The sequence below is a fragment of the Canis aureus genome, chromosome 5, assembly GCF_053574225.1.
Source record: "Canis aureus isolate CA01 chromosome 5, VMU_Caureus_v.1.0, whole genome shotgun sequence".
NCBI lineage: Eukaryota > Metazoa > Chordata > Mammalia > Carnivora > Canidae > Canis > Canis aureus.
In genome coordinates, this window is record NC_135615.1 from 61972088 (window position 1) to 61998170 (window position 26083).

Below are 26083 nucleotides of genomic sequence, written 5' to 3' on the forward strand. Positions count from 1 at the left end.
TTACACACAGCAACACGGATGAATCGCACAAAATTAATATGAGTGAAAGAAGTTAGATACAAAAGATGTCCTGTAGAATTTCATTTATATAAAATTAATAGAGAATTTCCTATAACTATACACAAATTAATACAGAATTTCACTTAAATAAAATCTAAAAACCCAGCCCAATATACTCTATAGTATTAGAAGTTAGAATAGTGGTTTCTGTTGTAAAGGTCCCTGAGGTTCTGGCAATATACTCTATGTGCTTGGGTATTGGCTACATCACGGTGTTCACTTCGGGAAAATTCATCGAACTGTACAGTATGATCTGTGCACGTTTCTGTATAAATACTATACTGTAATACAAAGTTTTTAAAAGACCAAAAGGTAGAAAAACAAACATAGGAGATTTATTAGCCTTAACGGATGATACTAGCTGGAAGCTTCGATGGATCCCAAAAGATTTTAGACAAATTGCAAATGAGACGCCTTAATGGTTTCTAAGAGACCAGGAATACGAAGCATTTAAATACGCATCTTTCTCCTCTGAAGGGTCTCCGTGGATTTCCATCCCAAACACGCAGTGGATGGAACGATCTGCAAGTCTCACTGTCCTGCCCTGCCCTTCTAACAAGGTGTTCCACACAGGGGACCTTCTTTTCTCCTCTCTGCAAAGAAAGCCCAAAGCTTAGCCAGCACAGGGTGAGGTTACTAGGAGACTGCACACAATTCTCTTAAAAGCACCTGTCATATAATCTACCTCCCATCGGGCCCCATCCCTCTGGCACTCGGATCCATTCGCTGAGAATCACCATAGACACTCTTAATCTACTTCCTCGGACTTATCTTTTAGGCTCCATCGGCCAGTTCTTATGATCCGATGACATAAGATACGCTCAGCAAGCTGAGTGCCAATACCGCCAGCTCACCATGTTAAAACGGAATTATCAGGCTGAAATCAGAAGCCATGTAAATCTTCAACAAGCTGTCATTATGGCTGTTGATTCAGGAGACCATGCTTTTCCCAGAGATCCGTGGTATTCCTGACAGATGTTGCCTTTGAATGAAGGAGGCCTCTTCAGAGGAGTCATTTACAATACCAAATGAGCCTGACACATCAAGAATCTGCACATCTCCTGGTCCTGTTTCTTTGGAAGCCCTGGAAGAGAAAATGCACCAAAAGTGCATCGGAGGTGCATCTTATTTTTCAGATAAGAGCAAGACAGCCCCCTTGGAGTGTTTGCTCTAGGAGTATCCCCAAATGAGCTTTACATACCAGGTACTTGCATTCCCACCTGCTGAACTGAAATGTAGTCATCATCAGAACAATCATAACCAGAGCTATTCTATTTTCAACGCCGCAGCCACCACCGGCGCGTCACAGAGGAAGTCACATCCGCTCCCCCCTGGTCTCGAAACCTGTTAAGGGGTTCCACTTCCTAGGAGTGAAATCCCGAGTCTTCCCTGCGCTCCCAGGCCCTTCCTGAACTCCTCTCTTGCCTTGCCCGGTCATACGCCACCATCCCTGCCCTCTCTGTCTTGCTGTCTCCAGCCGCCCTGGTCTCCTTGCTGCTCCTCAGAAATCCCAAGCACGCTCCTACCCTGGGGTTCTGCACTGCCAGGCCCCCTTCCTGCAATACCCCCACTCCACCAAGCGCTAACCCGCCAAACGCCTCCAGACCTGGGCTTCCGCGTCACGGCTATCCAGCCCCCCCCCCCCGCCCCCCTGCTCTTCCAGGCGCCTTCACCCTGACCCACTTCCTTGTCTTCATCCTGCTTCTACCTAACTTGCGCGTGACTATCTCGTTCTTCTCTGTCCCCTCTCTCTGCCTTAGAGGGTCAGGTCCACAAGGGCAAAGATCTTGTTGTTGCTCTGTCGCGTTCCCCGGGGCATCCCACCAACCTAGCAACGGTCGGGGGCGCGCCAGGCGCTCGGCAGACGCCTCAACGGGCGCGCTCAACACTTGACACGCACACCCGCGGGGCGGCGGGCGGCGGGCGGCGACCCACCCACGAGGGCGGCGCAGCACTAACCGCACTCAGGCGTGAAGCTGGGCGGGCGCAGGGGGACTAACTGCCCAGGGCCACGCAGCTCCAAGGAAGGAAGCCAAGCTTCACACCCACGCGCTAGTCCTTGACCACACCAACGACCTCGAAACCAGCGACGCCAGCAACACGAGGAACCGCTCTCAGCAGGCACGCTTCCCTCGCGGCAGCCCCCGCCCTGCGGCCCCGGCGCTCACGCACCCCATCTCCCTCCGCAGACCAGCCCGCCTCGCCCTCTCCGTGGGGCTCCCGCCCTGAGCAGCGCAGAGGCACGTGACGGGAGACAGCCAATCAGCGCGCGGCCCCCGTCGGGCCCCGTGATTGGCTCCGGAGTGGTCACGTGACCCGCCCAGCGCTGAGGATGCTGGGACCGGCAGCTTGGCTCCTGCGGGCGGGCGGTACGGGGCGGGGACGTCGCTGGCGCCGCCTGGGGAGCCGGTGGGGACGAGGCCGTGCGGAGGAGGCCGCGGAGATCGTGAGCCGTGGGAGGCCCCGGGGCCGCCTGCCTGGGAGGCTCGTGCGAAGCCTCGAGGTGCTCCCAGTACCCTCGCGGGGTGATGGTGATGCCGCCCCTCTGCGGTGGCTCAGTGCGCCGGAGAACAGGTGCCCTTCCTTGGGTTCGCTCGTTTTCCCTTTCTCTCTCTCTCCCTCTTCTTTCTCTCTCCCTCTCCCTTTCCTTTCTTCTTTCTTTTTCTTTCCTTCCCTCCCTCCCTTCCTCCTTCCCTAGCATTAACTGAGTGGCTACTACGTGCCGGAAACTATCCTGTATCTAAACACGTTAGCCCATTTCGCTTTTTACAGCGACCATGTTAGTTAGAAATGTCTGATCATGGGGCGTCTGGGTGGCCCAGTGGTGGAGCGTCTGCCCCTGGCTCAGGTCCCGATGCCGGGATCCAGCGTCCAGTCCCGCATCGGGCTCCCCACGGGGAGCCTGCTTCTCCCTCCGCCTGTCTCTGCCTCTCTCTGTGTGTCTCTCACGAATAAATAAATAAATCTTAAAAAAAAAAAAAAAAAGAAAAGGAAAAAAGAAAAGCTTGATATTCTGAAGATGAAGACACAGGCTAGGAAATGTGCAGAGGCCCGCCCCGCCGGCCCGCGGCAGACCAGGTTCGGAACAAGCCCAGGCATTCTGACTCCAGCCCATGCCCTCGCTTTGGCCGGGGACGCCCCTCCTTGGGGAGCGCAGGGCTCAGTGTTGCGGCGCTAGAGTTGCTAGAAGGGTGGCTACACAGTCAGGCCGGTGTGAATGTGGGCAGCAGTGTAAGGGGCGGACCAGAGCAGTGATTTCGGACAAAGCTTTGCACGTAGGCCAGTTCCGGCTGAGTCCTGCATCTTCCGTACACACTAGCGGCGGGAGCTTGGCACAGTAATGAACCTCTCCGAGCTCTTGGATTCTCAGTGGTGAAGATAAGTGAAGGTCGTGCCATCAGTCTTGAAATCATGTTGCCTGGCCTAACTGAAAAAAAAAAAAAAAAAAAAAAGGATACAAAGTGTTACTCCATCATTTGGTACCTAAGCCAAAGCTATTCTGATAATAACATTATATATAATCACTCTTGATTATTAGTGGCCCTTCACATCCTCAGCAGTGGTTGTCCTGAGGATGCAGAGCAAGTATGTTTTCTCCTTCATGACCTGAGCTGTCAGCCCCCTTTGTAGCTTCACTCTTGGAAGCCGAAGACTACCTATGTGCTGCTGAAAAAAACCCCGATGCCCGTTGAATTTTGTCAACCTTCGGAAGGAAAACCTATGATGTGCAGCATTACGGGGGTGACTGTATTTAAAGAGATGGTCTCCGAAATACAGACATGTCCCCAGTGAGAGGCGAATTAGAGTCCTTCCCAGGTGATATGGAGGGGGCAGTTCCTTCAGAACGAGTGACCTGGCCATGAAAGCCCTGGTACGGTGCCACCGGGTGTGAACCCTCACGAGCCAGGGCCTATGGTACACACAGGAAGCATCTCCCAGATCCCGGGTTCATGCAGCTGTGCAAAATGTCATTTTAATGAATGTATTCTCCCAATGGAGGCACTTGTAGTGCAAAGCCTTTCTTTTCTGTCCTAAGAGAAGTAGGATGTTTTGGCCAAACTGTGACGGGAGTAGTTTCTAAACACTCATATTTTCTGCGTGTCAGTTTCACCGCAGCTGTAGATCATTTTCGAGACTCCCAGGGCAGAAGAGCTCCAAAAACCATGATTCTCTTGGACGTGAGTGAGGAGGAGTCAGGATACCTGTTTCACCTTTGAGGGTGTACAGCTTCCCCCTCCACCCTCATCTCTTCCCCACGTCCCGTTAACTGTTCAGTTGTATTCACGCTTCTGGAAGACGTACCATACTTTGGTGCCTGGGCACTGCCCAGAAGAGACTGGAAGTCAAAGTGCTTTGCTAGTTTCCACTTTCCTTACAGGGTTCCCTATAAGGACTTTTACTTGGACTTTTACTTAAAAGAGAAAAAAAAAAAAAAATCCTGACTTAAGAAAACTCGATCTGTTTCAAACCGACTGGCCCCAGCTAGTCCTGCCTGTGCTCCCAGAGACAGAAGGAGGCTTGGAGGCAGGAGGGCCTAGAAGATTCCAGGAGAAGGGGTGGGGGTGGGGGGGTAGGTGCCAAGAAAGGGCAAGGGCGAATGGGGCCGGCTCTGCGGGGAACATTCAATAACTCTCTTACCTTTTATGCTGTAGGACAGGAGCTCATTTGCTCGATTTGGGGTGACAGCAGCCGGTTTTGTTACCGCATAGCTGGAGTTTTAAATAAGTGCAGCTCTCAGAGGCCGAAGGCAGTGTTCGTTATCTTAGCCGTGGGAGGGCATGGAAATCGGAGGCGGTTTGGCAACGCAGCATAAATCCAGTGTTTGTGAGGGGCCGACCCAGCCGGGGAGGAAGGAATGCACAGTTTCCCTTTGACGGTGTGATTTCCTGCTTCTCCTCCGAGAGGTTGTCTGGACTCCGCGCAGAAGCAAAATCTGCATCAATGACTTGAAAGGAAACCAACCCTATTCCTGAAGGTTTGGCAGCAGAAATATTCATTGTTGAGAAAGGGGAAGAAAGAAAAAAAAAAAAAAAGACTAATGAACTCCCCCCTCTTCGGTATTTTCAAAGGCCTCTTGTGATGGTGGCTGCCTCTTTTTTTTTTTTTTTTTTTTAACAGAGTTCTTAGGGACGCTCATTAGCCCCTCAATAAATGCTACTTTAAGGGCTTGTAACTTTGTCATTAAATCTTCACTCCGAGATGAATTAAGGTTGTAGCCAAGAAATGCCCTCCCCACCCCCGACGAGCTTCTTTACAATTACCAAAAAGGCAGGAAAATAGATTTGTGGAGGATTTTCAGTACTCATTTACGGGCCGCCCTGTCAAATAGTGATTAATTCGGGGCCACTTAAGTTTTTCTAACTTTCATCCATAATGGGCACGTTGACATTTTTATTTGAATCTCTTTACGCCATCCAAAATAATCTCCTTCAGCAACAGAAACTGCTGGTTAATTGCCACAGAGCAGCTGTTAGCCCTCCTCAGCCGACAGCCTCTTTCAGGATGGTTCTGAGCTCCGTGCCTGTGGAACTCACGGCCGAGCCGGCGACAGCAGCGTGTCAGGTGGATTGATTGAATGGCCCCCTTGTTCCTGACTGGCTGTGTCTACACTAGTAGCAGGGCCAAACAAAGCCCTTCGCATCTAAATATAGCATTTTCTTTGGCCCGGGGCCCTCACTGTCTTGTTTTTCCATTCTTCCATGCTCTAAAACAAATACAAGAGAGCCCCACTTTAGCATGACTTATTTTTTTTTACCCAGATTTGCATATTCCATGGGTCAGACTGTGTCCTGGAAATAGAACTTCATGCACAATTAATTTGATTTTCTGGTTAATTGAAGGCTAACCAGAAAAGCTCCTTTGAAAATTCACACATGCACAGATCCCCACCGTGAGGTGGAAGGCAGGACCTATGGATCCAGCCGAGTTACCTGGAATTTATGTCTTTGGCACAACCCCTTCCATTTTTTAACACATTTCCAAAATTGTTTTTTACGCATTTCCTTCTTGTCCTTCTTGTGTTTCCTGCCTGGATTATTAGTGATTTTTAAAAAATTGTTTTCATGATTATAGGGGAATTGGCAAGCCTTCAATACCCACCCCCCCACCTTGGGCCATTGTCCTGTGGATGTGGAGTTCCTGGGACGTAGGTGTGAGTGGGTGACTCCGTCAGAGACACGAATCTGTAGACATCACAAATGCTCTAAACTGTTATCTCATGTGCTTTCCTCCAAGGGTGGCCTGAGCTACAAGGTTCTGGACATTTGGAATTCAGCTAGATGAAGTTCTGCTCATCAATTCGGTGTGTTAGTACACTGTGAGACTAGCCCTTCCTTATAGAATGTTGGTATGACTTGAGGTGAAAAGACGAAACAAAACTGATTAATTTAAAATTATTTATCCACCGCCTTTTGATCATAAAAGTAGTATGTGTTATAATAAGTTCAAACAATACAGAAAAGTAAAAGAAAGTTGAAGTCCCCCAAAGTCCTGCAGAAATAAATATTTTACAAATTAAAAAAAAAGTATGTGGCCCAGGCCCACAAGGAGGTGGTGTGGCTCTGAAGGGAGATGTGATGACAGGGCAGGTTTCTCCAGTGTAGGCTATTAACCCTGTCACTTGCTTCCTCTGACTTATAAGCATTGATAGAAACACGAATCAGCCTTCTAGATCTTCTGGAAGACCCAACCAACCAAGAACAGTGTTATTCAGGGACGCCTAAAGGTAACCATAGCCATATATACTCTTGAGGTCTACTCCAGTTCTATCTTTGGATTAAGTGGAACACCAGAAATCTGCTCATTTGTGCTGTATATATTTAGCCCAAGGTGAGGAGATACATAGCACATGCAGGCTAACATCTGCCCTCTTTGTCCAGCCTAGATGTGGCCTTGAATCCTTCTCACAACAGAAGTCTTCAAAGCTGCCAACAGGCAACTGGAATGGGCCCTAGACAGTCTAGGCACCCATTTGCCCCACTCTTTTGTTCTAGCTCTGAGAATTGTGTAACTGGGTTTAATCTCATGTTGGCATCAAACTTCTGTTCTCATTGCCCCCTTTTGAAGAGCTCTGAGTGTAAAGTTTATTTTATTTTATCTTATTTAAAGATTTATTTATTTATTTAATTTATTTATTTAAGTGAGCAAGTGGGAGGAAGAGCAGAGGGGGAAGGAGAGGAAGAGGGAGAGAATCTCTAGCAGATTTAAGCTGAGTGTGGAGCCCTATGAGGCTGGATCTCAGGGTCTTAAGATGCTGACCTGAGCCAAAACCAAGAGTCGGATGCTTAACCGACTGAGCCACCCAGGTGCCTTCTAAAGTTTACTTTAAAATGAAGCTTCTGGGGGATCCCTGGGTGGCGCAGCAGTTTAGCGCCTGCCTTTGGCCCGGGGTGCGATCCTGGAGACCCGGGATCGAATCCCACGTCAGGCTCCCGGTGCATGGAGCCTGCTTCTCCCTCTGCCTATGTCTCTGCCTCTCTCTCTCTCTCTCTCTGTGTGACTATCATAAATAAATGAAAAAAAAAATTTAAAAAAAAAAATAAAAAAAAATAAAATGAAGCTTCTGGAAAACTTTTCTCCTGTCCGAAGAACTGTGTGCAGCAGTGCAGTAAGGCTTTGTCATCGGTCATCATTCCCCTTTCACTCTTGCTGCCGGGAGGCTCTGAGTCAGATTTCAAAGTTCAGTGACAGCAAACGTAATGAGCCTTCTGAGGGCCCTACCACAAACCTTCTTTTTCCTTGTTTAGCGTTCTTGTTTCTGTCACGTGTGTGTTTGGTTGGCCTCATGTCAAAGATGCAAAGAGATAAATAAATACACAAACTAAAAAACTGTGCAGCCAATCCAGTGTCTTAAAAACACAAGCCTCAGTCTGAGAGCTCTCTCGGTTTTCTTTTATGCTTAAAAACTTAACATCCACGCTCTTGCACTCTGTTTAAGAAGAAAAATGGCAGCCAGAACAATGTGATTGGAACTGGACAGGGGAAATAAAATTGGGTCGGCCCAGATACAGGAGGTCTTTCTTTTTGGCCTCTGGAGAACGTTTAGTCGTGGCCCATTCTACAGATAAGCAAGGGGAGTCATGAAGGAGGACCCCAGCTTCTGGGCACCCCCGGAGTATGTCTGAGTGGGCCTGTCACTCCAGGCTCCTGCCTCCAGACCAGCTTGGCTTGTCATCTTGGGCAGCCGTTGCTGTTTTGAAAGTACTCCTGCCCTCCCAGGTCATGCCAAATGCTGCTGGGGGAAGGGGGGGGGGGCACACTTCACTGTGTTTACCAACCAGGGCCTCTCTGACTTTGCAAAAGCACGAAATCTCTCAACGAAGGAAGGAACCTAGGTACTTGGCTTCCAACCCCCCCCCCCCCCCCCCCCGACTCCTGCCCCAATATGGAGAAACGATCTGAATACACAAAATTAGAAAAGCATACCACGGAACGGTTGTTTAAAATTCACAGCTGTCAACATCAAGTATTTTGTGTGAGAGAAAGAACGCACGTAACATCGGGTTAACAAAGTAGCTGCAGATGGATGGGTTCGCGGCTGGGACCGGGCTGGCATTGTCCCGCCGTTCGCGGAGGCTCATTTGCATTCCGGGACAAAGGTTCCCTGTGGGAGACCCTTTCTCTGCAGCCTCCTCCCCAAAAAGGCGCCTCGCCATCCGCAGTGAAGATAGTCCGCCCCAGTCCCCTCATCCGAAACCTACAGGAATGAACACAAATCTGTTATTTTAACACAACGTGGGCACAAAGTGATGTTTTCACTCCGAAGAAAGCCCGGGGAAGCCAAAGAATGGGGCCTTTTATTTGCAGGAGATACTCAAAGGAAGTGGGATTGAACTGCGGGCCAGCGTCGATGAATAAAGTTGTTAGAGACTTTGCAGCCTGTGGTCTGGGAGCTGCACTGTACGTCCCCCCCCCAACACTGTCAGCTTGAAGCACTTTGCATCAGAATGCATAATTGTGTCTGTTAATGACATTTTTAGCTGAGCTCTCCAACACAGAATAAATTCATCTCCCGCCCCCCAGCTCCCCGCCCAGGCCCCCACTTTTCATACTGCCTGGGAGAGAGGACTTTTTTTTTTTTTTAATTTAATAAACATGATTGACAACAGAGAATGTCGATTTGCTTTCTTTCCGCTATGACTGTATTTTTGGGTCCAGAAGGCACACATGCATTTTGCTGCTGAGTCTGTGGCAGCCCGTTAACAATTGCGCTCATTCCACAAATTCTAAAGGCCCCCAGCTTATGACTCTTGTAAGAAGTAGCTGGAAAGTGGCACGAAGAAATGTTTAAAAATACACTGAGATGGAGGACATTTGAAGCACCGTATCTAAAGTGAAATGCCAGGGTAGAAATGGCATTTTGAGATGGTAAAGGCCGGCCTGCGAGGCCAGGCCAGCCTCTGAGAGCGGCGCCCTGAGCTCCAGGGCTCCCATCCCTGCCTGGGCCGCGTCTTAAGGGGCTTGCCCTTGAAATGTGTCTTTTACCGCTGCCTTTGAACCAGGAGCTCCTTTAAGCTTCAAATCTGGCACTGTCTGGCTGGGCAGCTGTTAAACCCATTGCCTACAGTCACAGAAGATTGCGAGCCAGAGGATTGGAACCAGCACCCGGACCTACCTGGGATTGTGGAGGCGGGGAGGGGGGGGAACCTACCTATCTCCTAGGGTATCTTCGTCCCTCCCAGCCCCCTCCCTGTGTGCCAGGGCGGCCCAGAGGAGGGTAAAAGTTCCCCTTTCCTGTCTGGATGGGGGAATAGTCCAGGAAAGATGACTTTAGCCGAAAACCGAGAAACCCAGTGGACACTGTAATTTCTGAGGCCCTGGCATGAGGCGCCGTGAGTCTGGGGGTGGTGACTGTCCAGCCCTGCTCCCAAGAGTGGCCCCATGATGTCACTGAGGGCCTTGACATCAGCTCTTTAAATCAGGGACTCCTGTAGGTGCTCCCCACTGCCATTGTTTCTAATAGCCTTAATCCCAGGCCTGAGGGGCAAGTTAAATAATTTTTCTTTTCTAGCCACCAAACCACCTCCCCCGCCCCCATGTTTGAGTAGAAGAGAGGGAGAGAGAGAAAGAAAGGAAATCCTCCAGAGCATACATAATCTGCTCTTGATCTGGTCTCCCCGGGGCCCCTGGTTTGCAAAACTAAGCCTTCAGGATAGTTTCAGGAAGATGAGTGTGAGAATCTCCCTGCTTGGGTTTGGGAGAGCATGCTAAGGAGGGGGGGCTTCAGAGCTCTCAGCCCACGCTGGCCTCTGACAGCTGTTCGAGACACCTGTGTGCAGTGCAGCAGCAGACTTGTCTGTGCCACGCACGGGCCTTGGTGTCTGTGGTCATAGATCTGTGTCCATATGAGAGGTCAGATGAGATCATCAGGGTGAAAGAGCTTTGTAAAGTATAAAGCACTGGACAAATGTCAGTCTGTTTTCATTAGTAGCCAGTAGCACCGTCTCTCTCCTGCCAGGGAGACTATTAATTTTTTTTTTTTTTGGTCTGAGCATTTTTGTTAATTGTTAACTAATATTTATTGAGAGCTTACCACTGGCCAGGCACTTTAAAGACATGGATCAGATCCCGTCACTCCCCTACTTCAAGGACTCCCTGGCTGCTCATCACACACCAATGTGCAGAGTCCTCTCTGGTTTGCAAGGCCGCCTCTAAGCAGGCCAACCAGCCTGTCCCTCTTCATTACTCTGCCTCGCCCCCATTCCCCTTCTGCGCCACACCCCCCCCACCACCAGGTACCTTCCTTGCTGCACCCTATGCTCATGGTAAGGCCTTTGCACATGCAGTTGAATCTGTCCAGAAAACTCTCTTCTATCTACTCAGGTCTCCATTTGAATGGTCTCTTCCTCTAACAGGCTGTCCTTGACCACACTCTATAATGCAGCCCCCATACCTGATACTCTAGCCTCTTACCTTGCTTTAAGCTTTTTCTTAGCTCCCCATCATAACCTGAAATGGTTGAAGAACTGTATAACAGTGCGTGAGTGTGTGTGTGTGTGTGTGTGTGTTTACTGCTGTCTCATTCACTAGAACCCATGCTCCACCAGGTGCATTTTGCCTATGGCTATATGCCCATGGTATCCAGCACATCTTAGGCACTCTATAAATGTTCATGACATGAATGCACAGTCCCGAGGATGCAAACATAAAAAGTCAAGGGACTTGCAGTCCTAATCTTTATCTAATGGGATTTAGCTTAGAAGGGAAGCAAGAATAGTGACTCACTCTTTACTTCCTGACTTAGTATGAACAACTCAGATGCTCACATTCTTTCTCCTAAGACTTGTCCAAAATTGAGGATCAGGTGTCTAAGGTCTTCTTTGAGCCAGGAGGTTAGAGCCATACATGGAGAGGGCCACCCCCCTCCCAGGGACTAGATTGATGATGTCACTCCGCTCCTCTCCCACCTCCCTCTTTGTGGAGCACATGACAACCACCTCCTCTCTGCCCCAGGGGTTAGTCGATGAGTCAGCGCCTCACCCAAGCAGAGCCAATTACACTCCTTCAACTCCAGGCTAAGGGTGACTGGGAGGGGGAAGGGGGAAGGGGGTCCTCCCCTAGGGATTTTCCAACAACAACTAGGGACAAACACTTGTTCTTTCCAGTCACAAAGCTGTGAGGATGCAAGCCCTGGAACCACTGTTAATGGAACTTTGAACTTCATGACAGCAGCCACCAGAAGAGATTCAGGATGAGAAGCAGTGGTGGAGACAGAGAGATAAAGAGAGAATGTCTGGCTGGTTGGTTCCACTCTTACTCTCTCCCTTACCTAAAGTTCAGAGCCACTAAATCCCCACTTTCTGCTTAGCCTAGCTCAAGCTCTTTGGTTTTTTCTTTTTTTTTCTTTTTTTTTAAATCAACCTTAAGTGCCCTGATGAGTATATTTTTATTTCAACTTGTTATTTCATTACTCTAGAATAAACACATTTAGTTGAACAATTCAGACTCTCCAGGAGATCATATGATGAAATGTGGTCCTCCTCTGTGTCCGCCACCCCCTCCTGTGTCTCAGCACCCCCCTCCCCAGCTCATTCCCCAGAGGTAACCGGCAACCACTTGTTAAACTGATTATCCTTCTTACTGTCATCTGACCAACTTCTGGCAAGCATTTTGAAAAGCAGCAGAAAATCCTTTGTAATTTTGATTTATCTGATTGTAATATATATTACTCTCATAGATTTCCAAACAATGGGTTATTCAGCCATTTATTTCAGTCAGCGTTGTCTGCATTAGTAAATGTTTTGACATTAGCCATTTATTTCAGAGATGAATGATTCATTTGGGTATTTCTCAACAACATAAAATAATACTCTGGATGAGGGCATTGCTGACTTTTTGGCAGGGGCTGAGTTATTCCTTTTCACATTCTTTATACTGATCATTGTGCTTTGCACAGAGTAGGCGCACAGTATGTGTCGGAATGGATGAAGAATTTGGTGAAAAGAAGCCCAGGATGGAAGGGGAAAGAATGAGCCTTTATTGAGCACTTTCAGCGTGCCGTGGACTTGGCATGCTTTATCTCTTTAGCTGTGGCTGTAACTCTGAGAAGCTCTGCTTCTTGTTCCTTCCCCAGCTGATTCTTTTTCTTTACTTTCCACATCTCTCTCACAAACTCGTTTTGCTTAGGTTAGTCTGAGCCGGATTCTGTTGCTTGCAACTCCTGAACCCTGACAGAGAAATCAGTGCCTGGAAAGTAGAGTATAAAGGACGGGGCAGAAAGAAAAAAATCTACTCCATTTGCAAATGAAGAGAATGAAGGTATGGACCCATTATGTGCTTTGCTTCAGGCCACAGAGCTAGGGAGTGGCCAAACAGGAATTAACTCAGGCCTGACAGGGTACAACAGTTTTGCTTTTTCCAACCACTCTGCAACCAGGTGCCAAGGAACAAATTATTTCTAGAGGCCAAAGAAAGCATGACTGAACTTGCGTGATTCTCGCCAAGAAGTTGGTCTGCATTTGTTTTGCAGAAGGTGGCCTCTTTCAGAAGTGTGTAGGTTTTATCCTCAGAGAAGTTTCTAGATTTTTGTTGATGCATGTCTTGGACACTTAGAAAACAATGTTTAGATGAGATAGATCATAAAGGAAGACCTCAAATCCTATCTTCCTATTGGTCTTTTATATCTCTAAATCGTTCATATGTATCCTAATCCTCTCCTGCTGCTGTCGCTACATAGCTAAAAAGAAAAGGAGAGGGACCCACCATCTATGGGGAATGTTGATCATTTGTTTGTTTAAGGTATGATTCTATATCTCGCATGATATTGCAAAATGCTCAAAAGCAGAGGCTCTACAGCCAGGTTTCCTGGGTGTGAATCCCACATCTTCCACTTGTCTTGCAACTTCACTGTATTTGATACATTCCTGTCGCTGTGCCTCTGTTTTCTCATCTGTACATGGGTGGGGGGAAAAAAAAAAGAAAACAAAACAAAAAACTCATGTTTCTTGGAACCGTTGTAAGGATTAAAAAGGTAACGTATATGAAACGTTTAGAACAGGGCCTGGTACATAGCAGGTGCTGTGTTGACTATGAATATTCTTCTTGAATTTAATCCTTAAATTTTTAATTACATTTTTAATTTTAAGGTACCAAGGAACCTGAGCAGATGAAACGTTTTGAATTCTGCAAGTCTATGGGTGTAAATTTTCCAGTTCAGAACAGTGGCTCAATGTCTGTGATTAAGGCATAGGTCTCGAAGTAACAAATGACTGGTGGCAATAGGAGTACAAATAGAATCCTCCTTCATGGGTATTCCAATTATTCTTTCCTCTTTGACATGATTCCGTGTTTAGCTGCATAACATTAAGCAATGCTCATACAGTTCGAGAAAGGGCAATTTAGAAAGATCAGACCCAATGATCTTAAAGCCGTGATGTATGGTTCAGTGAAAGTATAAGTAGGTCAAATACCGCTAACAGAATTAGCTGAAATTATGCAAGCTATTATATTGGATATTACTGTTTGAACATTTTGTATAAACTGCAGTAATACACATTCGTCTTTATAGGATGAATCAAGACTTAAAACTAATTCTGGCGAATTAAGAATTGTATTTTCCAGGAATTAACTACCACCATTTGACTGCAGCTGTAAAAATTTTATTAGGCAATACATCTGACCTCAAATTGGAAATTTGTGTTGGAACCAGTTTAGGAAATAATTATTGCTGTGTTGTTAATTTTATATTTGCCTAATAAAACACAGCAGGAGCAACAGGGTTGGGTAAATGTAACAAAAGAAAGCCCCTGGACATGATTTAACCCAGTGTTTTCAACCTCGCTGGAACTCTTGATTAGGCATGTGTACATCTGATCAACACAGTTGATGCTGAGATTGTGAAATGAAAAGTCTGGTGATCAAACTGTGAAAGAGAAACATACAGATGTCTCTGCACCATCCACACCATCCAATAAGAAGTGTCACCGTGTGCATGGCTCACACTGTTTGCTCTGGTAAAGTTTAACTTCCTCACATACCTACAACTTCACAGGAACGCACCTATGCACACACGCGTGTTGACATTGACACTTGACCTACCCACTTGTTCCTGTTTGTCAAGTTGGCGTAGTGAAGAGTATTAGCAGAGAAAGACCAACATCTCTTGGAAGCAAAAAGCATGTGTCTTTGTTATTATTGTCAGGGTGGTTGCTGTTGGTGTTGAGAGACGGCTAATTATTTCATGCAACTGTGTAAGTGTCTATTATGCTTCCTTATGCTAGTGCCATCTTCTAGTATCTTGTAGTAGCAACTGTTACCTTCTATTATCTTCTAGTTTCATCTCAAAGACATAATTTGAGGCTATAAACTGAGTCAGTAGCAACTTTGCTACTGGTTGCTGTGGGGCAGTATTATCCACAAGTTGAGATACAAATTGCCTTTTAGATGGCGTACCAAATAACATAGATCCCACCATGAGAAAGTCCCTACCTTCATAGTCATCTCAAGATCCTTCTGGTTGTATCAATCAAGATGTCTCAGTTTGTTGGTAAAATGCCCTTAACAACCTTTTAAATACTTGTTCATCTCCATTTTTACCAAAGAGGGGGAGGACTCAGGCTCAGAGTCTTGGCAAGCACGGCAGCTGCCCAGAGTTAGTGATAACAAAATTTCTGCTTTACTTTTTTTTTTTTTAAATATATAGTTATATTTCATTTAGAGTAAGTGAACATGGTTTTTCATTTTTTAAAAAATATTTTATTTGTTTATTTTAGAGAGAGAGAGAGAGAGAGAGAGAGAGAGAACACAGGAGTGGGAAGAGGGACAGAGGGAGAGGGAGAGGAAAAGGAAGAGAATCCCAAAAGACTCTGCTGAGCATGGAGCCTGATGCAGGGCTCCATCTCATGACCCCAAGATCATGACCTGAGCTGAAACCAAGAGTGGATGCTTAACCACCTGAGCCACCCAGATGCCCCTGGTTTTTAATTTAGGTGCTAGGAATTGAATATCTACTTTAAAAAGAATTAAAACATAAGATGAATTAATTGATTTTTAAGAAAAAATACTAGGGAAATACTAATATGAGTAGTCCTCAGATATGGCAAAATCAAGAAGGTTGTTGTAAAGCAAAGGTGCCATGCTCAAGGAATTTTAGCTGGAAAGAGGTTAATGAAATGACTAGTAATAGAGATGTGGGCAGGATTGGGGGAACCAAGGAGGGATGGGGTGCATCGAGGATCAGGATCTGTGGGAAGCCATAGCCTCTCAGGGCTGAATGGTGAGGGAAGGGAAGGTTTCCCCAGAGCCAAATAAGATAGCTGCTGCCCAAAGGGAAGCAGGGAAATCTTTCCCCATCCTGCTGATGCCTTCTAACAGCCTAACCCAACTGGAAGCCAAGGTCAAGGGAGAGGCTGAGAGATGCAGTCCTCAGAGGTCAGGCTCCCAGGGCAAGGAGCAGGTTGGAGCAGGGATGAAAGTGCATCAGGAGTGGGAGTTGGCAGATGGAGAACAGCCAGAAGGGCAGCGCTTTGGTGGCTGAATTCTGGAAATACCGCCACAGGTATCAAGAGGGAAAATGGAGATTTAGAGAAAAGAAACTGACTTTTCAGATCCTATCCTGCATTTGCCATGGGTCAAATATCCTAGACCTGCTTTGTTTCATTATTTAGTTCCTTGGTGGACAGATAAGATGAAGGAAAACCACCTCTAAAATCCTTAGGCTGCAAGAGTACAGAGCAAAGTGATCAGTTATTAGCAGACAAAGGTTTAGTTTAAAAGCCCTGCAGTAGGGCAGCCCAGCTCACCCATATGCTCTGTGAAGTAAAGCACAGCGATTGAGAAAAAGTTAATAGGCCAGCCAGCTGGGGTTCAAATCCTGGCTCCATCAGTACTAGCTCTTCCATTGGGCACGTCACGTAATCTTTCTGTGCTTCATTTTACTCATCTACAAAAAACCAGCTCCTACTTCTCAGGGACGCTGTGAGGGCTGAGTGGGCTAATACAGATAAAGCTCTTTGAACAATCGCTGGCATGTAGTAAGCGTTCAACACATAGTATTTTGGTAACATGTTCCTGAAATTCTGTTTTGTTTTTATTTTCCTTTACAGAGATGATACCCATTCTCTCTTTGGGGTATTAGTAATGGTAAGTACTAATGCTGAGGCTTAAAATTAAATACATAGGGTAAGATCTTTCCTCCTCAGTGTTTCTTAACTTCAGTAACACTTCAGTGGACAAGAAGGCACAATAATTCAGTAAGCAAGATCCGGGTTAATCAACTAAACCAGAATAATATCTGTTGAAATCTTTTCTTTCTTTTTTTTTACATATATTTTGTTTTTAGATTTTATTTATTTATTCATGAGACACACAAGAGAGAGAAAGGCAGAGACACAAGCAGAGGGAGAAACAGGCTCCATGCAGGGAACCTGATGTGGGACTCGATTCCAGGTCTCCAGGATCACACCCTGGGCCAAAGGTGGCACTAAACCACTGAGCCACCTGGGCTGCCCTGTTGAAATCTTTTCTAAGATGGACCAGTCCATTTAAATGACCTAGTGAGTAGAATAGTGGCCATGGTTGAACCTCTTTTTAGTCACTGAAACCTGAATGACCTAAGATGTATCATCCTCTAGCCTGTGGATCAGAAAATAGGTATGGGGCCAAATATCCCAGGCATTAATTTTGCAGGATTTTTCCTTAGTCTGCAAAATGTCATTTTACTGTCACTTCCCACTTTCTGATAAAAAGAATAAAGTACTATGGAAAGTTAAGCTTCTCTAAGCCCAAGGATGTTGTACATGGTAAAAATCTTTTGTTTAGTTTGTGTGCATGTTGGGGCAAGGGTGCCCTGGATAAGGCATGGCTCTTGTTCTTGAGGAGGGTATGATTTTAAAGGAGGGCATAAGGCAGATCCAGGTCAGACGATTCTGAATACTATAAGACTGCTCTTTGGTATGTGCAGAGGGATTCCTAGGGATACACTTTCCCTTTCAGTTGAAGTAGAAGATCAATCAAGTGGACCAGAGACCACTTTGAGAAGGAATTTGTTTCTAAACTGGATTCAGGGGGAAACTTTTGAGAATTTGGAGATTTTGAAAACCAGAGATGGATGAGAAGAGACATTTATTAGAGAAATAATTCTCCAAGTGAAGTCTTTTGAAGTGAGGAAATGACTCACAGGATCCAAAAACAGCAAACATCGAGTTTGGCAACCATGTGTTTTGCACATCCAAGTAGGCTCTTGATGTCTTTGTTGATTGACTAGAACAGCATATGGGACTCGGTAGTGAGAAATAGGTCAGGAACTGCAATGGGGGTCAGATTATCAAGAGCCTTGAAGGCCAAGTTGAAGAATGTGAATGCAAGATTATGGAAGTGGTTTTTAGACTTTTGAACTTGCAATGAAAAGATACACAGCCTTTTCAGTGTTCCAGCTCTTCAAATTAAGAGCTGGGTGTTACAGCCCTACCTTTACAGGGCTCCTGGTAAGACAGGCGAGATGCTGATTGCTGCACAGTGTGGTGAAGGCCACAGCAGAGGGCTGTGGAACAGAAGAGAAGGCACCTAGCTCATGGTAGGACGGGCAGGCTTCTGGGAGAGGGGTTCCCTGGCTGAGACATGAGGGAAGAGCAGTTGTTGACTGGGCAAAGGCAGGGAAAAGGTGCTATAGGCAGACAGCAATGTGTGCAAACATCCAGAGGTAAGAGGACACGTGACCATCAGGAAACAGTCCATGTGCTTCCTTCAAAGATGTGCTAGTCATCCTGATGTAGGTAGCAAAGCACAGAAAGCCACTTAAGCTGGTGGAAATAAAAATATGTGGTTATTGGAAGGATACTGTAATCCAAGGACAATACAGCCAGGTTTCAGGGGATTTGTTGACGATCAAGGGCCAGGCAATCCTCTTTACCTCTCCCCCATGGGCACATAATTTCTTTTCTCTGTTTTTTTCTTGCCTTCTCTGTTTCTGTCTCTTCCCCACTCCTCCTTGACCTCTGCTGACTCAGCATGGCCTCCAGCCACAACTCTACACAACCTGTCTGCACAACCTTAACTAACTCAGCCTCTCAGCCCATATGCCCAGGAGGGAACTCTGTTCAACTCCCTTGCCTCGATTTAGGCAGAACTCTTGGCACCAGACTCTGCCATAGAACTGTCTAGCAATTTATTTATTGCCTTTGGGTCAGAACCTCTGGTCTGATCAGCTGGGGTTGGGAGGGAGGGGAACAAGGTCACACAGCCCATGCCTACTAATCTGGAGCTCTGGGTCTTTTTTTTTTTTTTTTTTTTTTTTTTTAGCTCTGGGTCTTAACGCTCAAACCCCAGAAAGTTTCAGAGTGCCACAAAAGTGAAAGCTGTAGAGAAATCCAGGGAAGAGTCAGCTGGTAGTTTGAATGAAGAACCAGCCCTGGAGCTGACAACATGGTGCCCTGAAAAGCCCGCCCCCTCTGCCCCTCCTCCACCCCAATCTGATCTAAGTGTAATGACCTGAGAGCCACTTGCTTGATTGACATTCTTGGCAAGATCTACTCATTCTGGGCACACACTGTTAATTTCATTTGGAACAGCAAAGAAATAAATAATTCAATTAGGCATTTTTCTGCTATACCTATAGAGAGAACTAAGTGATAGGAATCTCTCCATCAAATTGTCAGTTTTATCTTGAGCACTCAGGGACAGAAAATGGTGGCAAATAACAATTTGTGATCGAGAGAAAGTATAAAGTGCCAACCCTCCAGTCAGAATGCTAATTCTTAGGATTTCATGTTTATCTTGATGGCTATGCTTCCTTTATTTTATTAAAAGTTTAAGACCTGCTCTGATTAAAAATACACTAAGACACTAAGAAAAAATCCACCCCCCCCATGTTAAAATGTATTTCTCAGGAGAGTAAATAAATTTCCATGAAATGAAAGAAAGAACTAATAGACAGTCATTTCTGAATAACCATGTCTTTTTCTTGCAAAGAATGTGCTTTCAGGCAAATACATTTGTGTGCCTCTTGAGGTACGTGATGTCTGCTGCTGTAAGACAATAGCAATTAAAAAATTAAACAATTAAAAAAGGAAAAAGTTTGTCATCAATTTTAATGTTATGTTATGTGAATTAATATTTCTTCTTATAATGCAATATTCTGCAATTTACCATGCAGGCACAGTCCTTGCTTCTGCGTTGTAGATAATTAGTTTACATTACTCTACAGAAATGAATTGTCGCTGGTGATCTCAAGTGCCTGCTAACAAATCACTCCTGTTGGAGGGTTCATTGAGATTCTGCTCAGGTCTTTAACTACAGCAACATATGATATTGTCCTTAAATGTTAAATATCAGGCTAATTTTAAAACTAGATTCCTAGTCCAAGAAGGCTAGGATCCTATTCTTGTAACAAATCAGCACTCTATCTGCTAACTTCCCAAAAAGGATTTATGTTCTCAAGTATAATTTTCATTACCAATTTATCTATCCCCCACCCCCACCCACCCACCTACAACTCAGCCACTAAACAAACCAGGCAGGACAGTGAAGAGAGGTTTAGGACTCCCCTGGGCTGTTAATGAGACAAAATTACTCTTGAGTCTTTGTGTGCTTCTCCTCTGAAACCTGATCTTGCCATAAAATACTCATGGAAAAGAAAACTGACCTTAAGATCCAATTCAGAATCCCAGTATTTGTCATGTGTGTGAGTGCCATAGTATGGATCAATTTCAATGTGGGTGGGGGGGAATCGCATTGTCAGATCATGTCTGGTGAGCTGATGGCAAAGCTGATCTGTCTCACTGCCGTCCTCAAGGGCAATATAGAGAAAATAGCCTGGGTGCATGGGGAACTCGACAGTAACCAGAATGTGGCCTCCAAAAGGCTCTCCGCTGTGAATTTTAGAGAGAAGTCGATCATTTCTGAGAATTTCATTCATTGTCATTCAGAGACTCTTAAGAACATGAGCGTACTCCATAAAGCTTTAGAGAAATATCGCCCCGTTTGCCAAGAGTTCCAAACCTTTGACCAGGACGATGAGCATTGATGGACTATTAATAGGCCCCACAATTGTGGGTTCTTGGATACAATTATCAAGAAGGTGGAGTCTGACCTCCACATTTGAGGGGTTTATGGTCTAGTTGGAGAAAACATGGTGAGCATAGGACAAAAGGAAATAAAATAAAATGGCATAATTATTGATTGTTGATTAGTTTAGCATTTTCCAAAGTTCTGTTGGCACTCAAGCAATTTTAGGTGGTACATGTACATGGCATTAATTAGTGATTAATGAGAAAATTAACTCATTTCCATCCCTTCTCAATTTTTTCATAATGACAAGAGCAAGTCTAAGTTTGGTGCCAATATGCCTTTAATACTTTGCTAAATCTTGCCAGCTTCCCTTCTAACATGAAAAGGGCATTTCAGGACAGAACCTTAGGCACAAATTTAGCTAGCATCTAATAACACGACTTTTGTGTGTCTTTATTTACATTCTATTTATGCCAAGTAACCACTGGTTTTCAGTTTATTCTTATGAAATACAGTTTGCTTTTAAAATAAGCTGGTTAAGAAAAATAGTGAAGAAGCTCATTAAATAATTAGTAGCTTAGATGGCAGGTGGTTATAGCAAAAAAAAAAAAAGAGAATAAAAGCAAAGGTGATGTATAGGGGACTGAAGTTTGTGAAACTCGGGGTTATCAGAATCAAGTGTTAAACCAGATGGCAGATGACCATCAGGGACAGGTCAGAGGAAGGGCACAGAAGGGTGGGGAGACAGGAAAAGGAGTTGAAAAATCCAGCCTGGGAGAGAAGAGACAGCATGGCACCATTTGACCTTGTGGCAATGAAGGCAGAAATCCTGGGCAGTAAGTCTGAGGATGTACGAGCAGCTCAGCAGAACCCCCTTCAAGCCCCGACACCAGCATATGCATTGACACCTGCCCCCATCTCCCATGGGGAAAACAAGACCCAAGATAGTCACATCATCCTTTTAATTAGTGCCCAGAGACAAGAACACACTTCTCCTCTAAGCTCTAGCAGAAGACCTGAGATGCCTCTGATGGGCAACAGCTGTGATATGCTGATTGGTCAGCTTGAGTCACACGCCGACCACACAGCCCATGACGTAAGGCCATATGATTGGCAGCCTCAATTGATGTGTGTAAACGCTCTTGAGAAAAAGATGGTCAGCAGGATAACAATCAGCCACCACAAATGGGTCAGATTTCAAGAGACAGGCAGAGAGAGGGGCCAACAAAATTTCTTCTTACTGCTTTCGTAGGCTCACATCACAGATTTGTGCCTACTCCCCACCTGCCTCCGAGCACTCAGAGCCTTCACTCTCCCCTAAGTCCCTGAGAGCCTTCTCCTAGATTTCCCCCAACAGCGTTTTTAGCTTAACCAAACAACTATGAAATGTATGCTAGAGGTAAATGTGTTCTGGCATCATGTGGGGCATCACAGAGAAATGAGTTGTCCTGCCCCATGATTAACCCATTTGAGCCCCCAAATTATAGAGCTTATTGACATATATCTGAAATGGGAGTTTGCTTTCCAAGAAGAGGGAATCTTATGAAAAAGATCTTTGGTTTCTGCTGGACAACTCGATAGATTTGGGACTGCCCACGGTAGACCTCTTGGATCTGAGTGTGAGAGCAGGAGCTGACAAGAACTCAATTAGAAATTCTCGGGGGGGGGGGGGGGGGGGACGGTATGCCAGGAGAAGAGAATAGGAAATGGCTGCAGGCTAGCTATATGGAGTGACTCAGCCACTGAAAAATCTCTGATGGCTGGAAGTGAAGGATTTCCAAGAGTAGGGCTGGCCATTAGGAAGTCATTTGCGTACCTGTGATCCAAATCTCCATTCTTCCTCTCCTGTCATCACAAAACTTCAGCAAAGTCAACTTTACTAGGTACAGAAAGGAGTGCGTGTGTGTGCGCGTGTGTGCATTGGGTGTAGAGAGGGGTTGGGAGTCACGGTGGGCCTGGTTCCATCTCTGAGTCCTGGGAGTATGGAGCATGGGGACCACACATGCCAGGTAGTGAGATCATGCCACCGAAATAGGCACTCAAGCACCAGAACTGTCCCAAGGAGCCAGCCACTGGGATGACAGTGTTGTTTACAGAGAGCACAGGCTGAGAGATAGAGCTATCTCATCTAGTTCTTACAGAATGGGAAACCATAGCCAACATCCACCTGGGTTTCCAGAAAGAAGTAGAAATGACTAGAAGGTCAGGTTTCAAACTGTCCTCAGACAAGGAATGGTATTCAGACACCAAGGAACCAAAGGATGGCAGAGTTCAAGTCCTTGTGACGTGGAAATTACAGACCTCGAGCATATCATGGATAGACCTCATTACCATGTACTTCTGGCAATGACTCTCAGCTCTCTAGGATCCTGTCTGGGGTGTGTGTGTGCATGTTTATAAATGTTGGTATTGCTTGTTGATACCATAGACCTCCTCATGCTCTACTGTGCAAAGCTGTGGAGTGTAGGTGTCTAAAGGCAGCTGTTTGGATCCCTAGAGCAGGGACAGTAGCCTCCCCAGAAAAGTGGCCTTGGAAATCATCTTCCTGCCCCTTTCTTCTGTCTCAATTTCTGCCTGTTGATATTTCTCCACTGTTTGGAATAACCCTACCCCCAACCCCTACCCCTACCCCAGGTCCCAAGTCTTACCAACCCAACAGGGTCTGTAGAGGTATGACAGGAAGTGATGAAGGAAGGACAGATGCCAGGCAAACCCATGGATGCTCCTCCAGGCCCAGGGCCATTTCCCTACCCTTCCTCTTCCCTCCCAGCCTCTCCCACACCTCGTCCTTAGGTCAAGTGCCTAGAAGACCCTCCAGCTGTGTTTTCTGGAATGCAGATTGGCCTGGTTTGGAGATTTGGAGATGGGCACCCAAAGTCCTATATTTAGCATCTCAGTGGGCCTTTGGGAGATACTGCAATAGGAGGAGACCCTTCTTTTGTTTGTTTCTGTCTTACCAGTTTTCCTATTTGCAAGAAGTAAAACCCTTTTAAGACCCAAAAAGGATGTGGATATGTGCTTGCTATGAGAAGAGAAGAGAAGGAAAGAAGCTCTTTCCCCAGATGTTCCCCCAGTCTCATTAACTTCCCTTCTTCAGGGCCTTCGTTAAACTTCACCTTCCCAGGGAGGCTCCCCTTGGACCCTTTTCCTAGAACACTCCCTATCTCCCTATCTTTATTTTCTCCCTAGTATTTATCATCTTCGAACATTCCATGCCATGTATTTAACCTCAAGAGACCTTGGTCTCATTTAACTGCCTGCTGCCCCACTAGAACATCTGCTGAGCAAGAGCAGAGATTTTAGTCTGTTTTATCCACTTCTGTCTCCCTAACGTCTTCCTCTAGGTGATCAATAAATTTCTGTTATTGAAAGACTTGTGTCACCTGGGGTGAGGGATCAGAACTCCAGTTGGATAATATAGGAATTAACTCCTTAAGACCGGAAGCAGACAGTTGCCCTTGGGTTTTGCAATGACCCAGACATGCAGGCCAGGACAAAGGACCATCACTGGGGCTTGAATCCCTACAGCTCACAACCCCGTTATGCCCTGGAACCCAATCTCTGTTGTTAACTGTGTCTTCTGGAAACCCCATTTCCCACCGTGGAGACTAGGAAAGTAGCTGATTCTGGGTGAGACCTCACTTCGTTCTTGGAGAGAGAGTCTGGCTCAGGCTCTATATACTCATCCTATCCCATAGCTTAAGGGGCTTATTGGTTAAACTGGCATTTGGGGATTTGGTTGGGACACTCACCACTGTTCTTTCCATGAGAAGTGGGTTTGGCTTACCCTCAGCTTCCCAGCTGCAGTCATTTTTGGGGTAAGGTAATGGGGGCTGCCATTGCCAGGATGCACCGGCTGGAGAGTGTTTCACAGGCCCCAGCTGCTTAAAGCCTGATCATTTGTCTCACATGGGTTAAGAGTGCAAAGTTGAATCCAGAAAGGGTTCAATTCAATCTCATTTCCTCCTCCCTTTGATCTCTTCATTTCCTATTTCACTTCCTCCGACAATTTCCTCCTTCCATTCCCAGAACAAACAACTCTCACCATGGCACTTGGCCATTTCAATCATTTCCCAGACACCGAGCTCCTCATTTGGCCGCTGTTCACCATGGCACAGTGGGTGATCTGATAAATATCAGGCACAGGGAGTGAAGAGGCAGGACTGGGGGCACTCCACTTGGTGCCCTATGTACCCTCATGCCTGGAACTTGAGTGAAGCCGGGAATATCTGCGTGTGAAGTCCTGGGGTCCCCCAAAAGGGAAGTAGCACAATTAACAACCACAGAGGAGGGCATTTCAAAGTACGCAATGGTAGATTTCTACCCATGGATGCGTCAGAGGCACTGAAGTCATGATTTCGGCCATTCATGTTTTCCTCTCCTAACTGAGCTCATGGTTGAGAACCAAATATTCCACTCAAAAAAAATTTTTTTTTCAAGGTACAAAATATTCTAGAAACTTCTGTGTTTCTCTTTTGATATCTGAGTCTCAATGTGAAATGGTTCCTGAACTAATCATATTAGTAAAACTGGCAAGATTAAAAGAGCCATAAACACACACTCTTAGTGTTTCAACATCCATTAAAATGTATACTGCAGCCTCCTGGAATATTTAATAGGCTTATATGATGACTGAATGTGAATTCATTCATCTCAGTCAAGTCGGGTTATTAAGATACACATGCTAAGTGATTTGTCCTGTGTTTACCCTGTGCTGGGAAAATGGTATCTGATTTTGAAAAAAAAAAAAAAAAATTCAGAGCTGTTCTTTGTTGGAAGAAATGAGAGTCAGGACCCTACCCTACCCCTAGTTTCCATGCCAGCTTTATCACAAGCAAACTGCTCAGTCCCTGTGGGACTCAGTTGTCCATCTGAGAAATGAAGAAGATTGCCTAAATGATCTCTGATATTTCTTCCAGCCCTAACCTCTTTAAATGTGGCAGGTGGGGTAGAGGTTATGAGTATGGCCTCTGGCATCCAACCGCTATGGTTCAAACCCTGCTTCTCCTACTCAGTTTTTCCATCTGTAAAATGGGGAAAGTAATAGAAGGCTAAAGTGAGCTAATCAATGCAAATCACAGCACTTACTGAGTGCTCAGTAAATATTGGTGACCTTTGGAACTTAATGTCAATATCCACTGGGCACTTTGACATGTCTTTCATTCTTGAAGTTAAGAATATGGAGCTTTAGATACGTTATTTAACTTAAGCCTCCCGCAGTCTGGCAAGGTGGATGGGGATAACCTTGTTTTGTGGATATGAAACTAAGACCCAGAGGGATTAACTAACTTGCCCAAGGTGACACAATTATTAAGAGATGAAGCTATGATTTAAACTGGGATCCACACTAACACCGTTCTGGATTTTCCTCCCACTCAATCTAGCTCCCATCTCTGGTTAGTTTCTAGAGTATTCAGCATCCCCCAGAGATTCTAAGGACAGCTGTGAGTATTCAGTCTCCGGCCATTAGCTTCTCCACCTTGAGAAAATAAAAAGAACTGGACAATCTCGGGAATCATGCTGTCCTCTCTGAAGCTCAGGGCTAAAAAAATCAAAGTCGTGTTTTCAGCACCTGTGTTTT

General features: G+C 45.7%; 2 long non-coding RNA genes across 26 annotated transcripts in view; one reads left to right on the top strand and one right to left on the bottom strand.

Annotated features, from left to right (window-relative positions):
- The window catches only part of LOC144314367 (uncharacterized), a 41714-nt gene extending 39490 nt beyond the window's left edge, over nt 1-2224 (bottom strand). For 14 of the 25 annotated variants that reach the window (XR_013380231.1, XR_013380227.1, XR_013380223.1 and 11 more), the window contains exons 1-2: nt 1769-2000; nt 915-1144 (exon numbers count right to left, since the gene is read on the bottom strand). This is a non-coding gene — a long non-coding RNA (uncharacterized LOC144314367). The other 11 variants (XR_013380237.1, XR_013380229.1, XR_013380216.1 and 8 more) reach the window with 5 other exon arrangements.
- Nucleotides 2225-2355: 131 nt separating this feature from the next.
- LOC144314371 (uncharacterized) lies at nt 2356-5228 on the top strand. Its single transcript, XR_013380247.1, has 2 exons — nt 2356-2634; nt 4713-5228. It is a non-coding gene; the product is annotated as an uncharacterized LOC144314371 (long non-coding RNA).
- Nucleotides 5229-26083: the final 20855 nt, after the last annotated feature.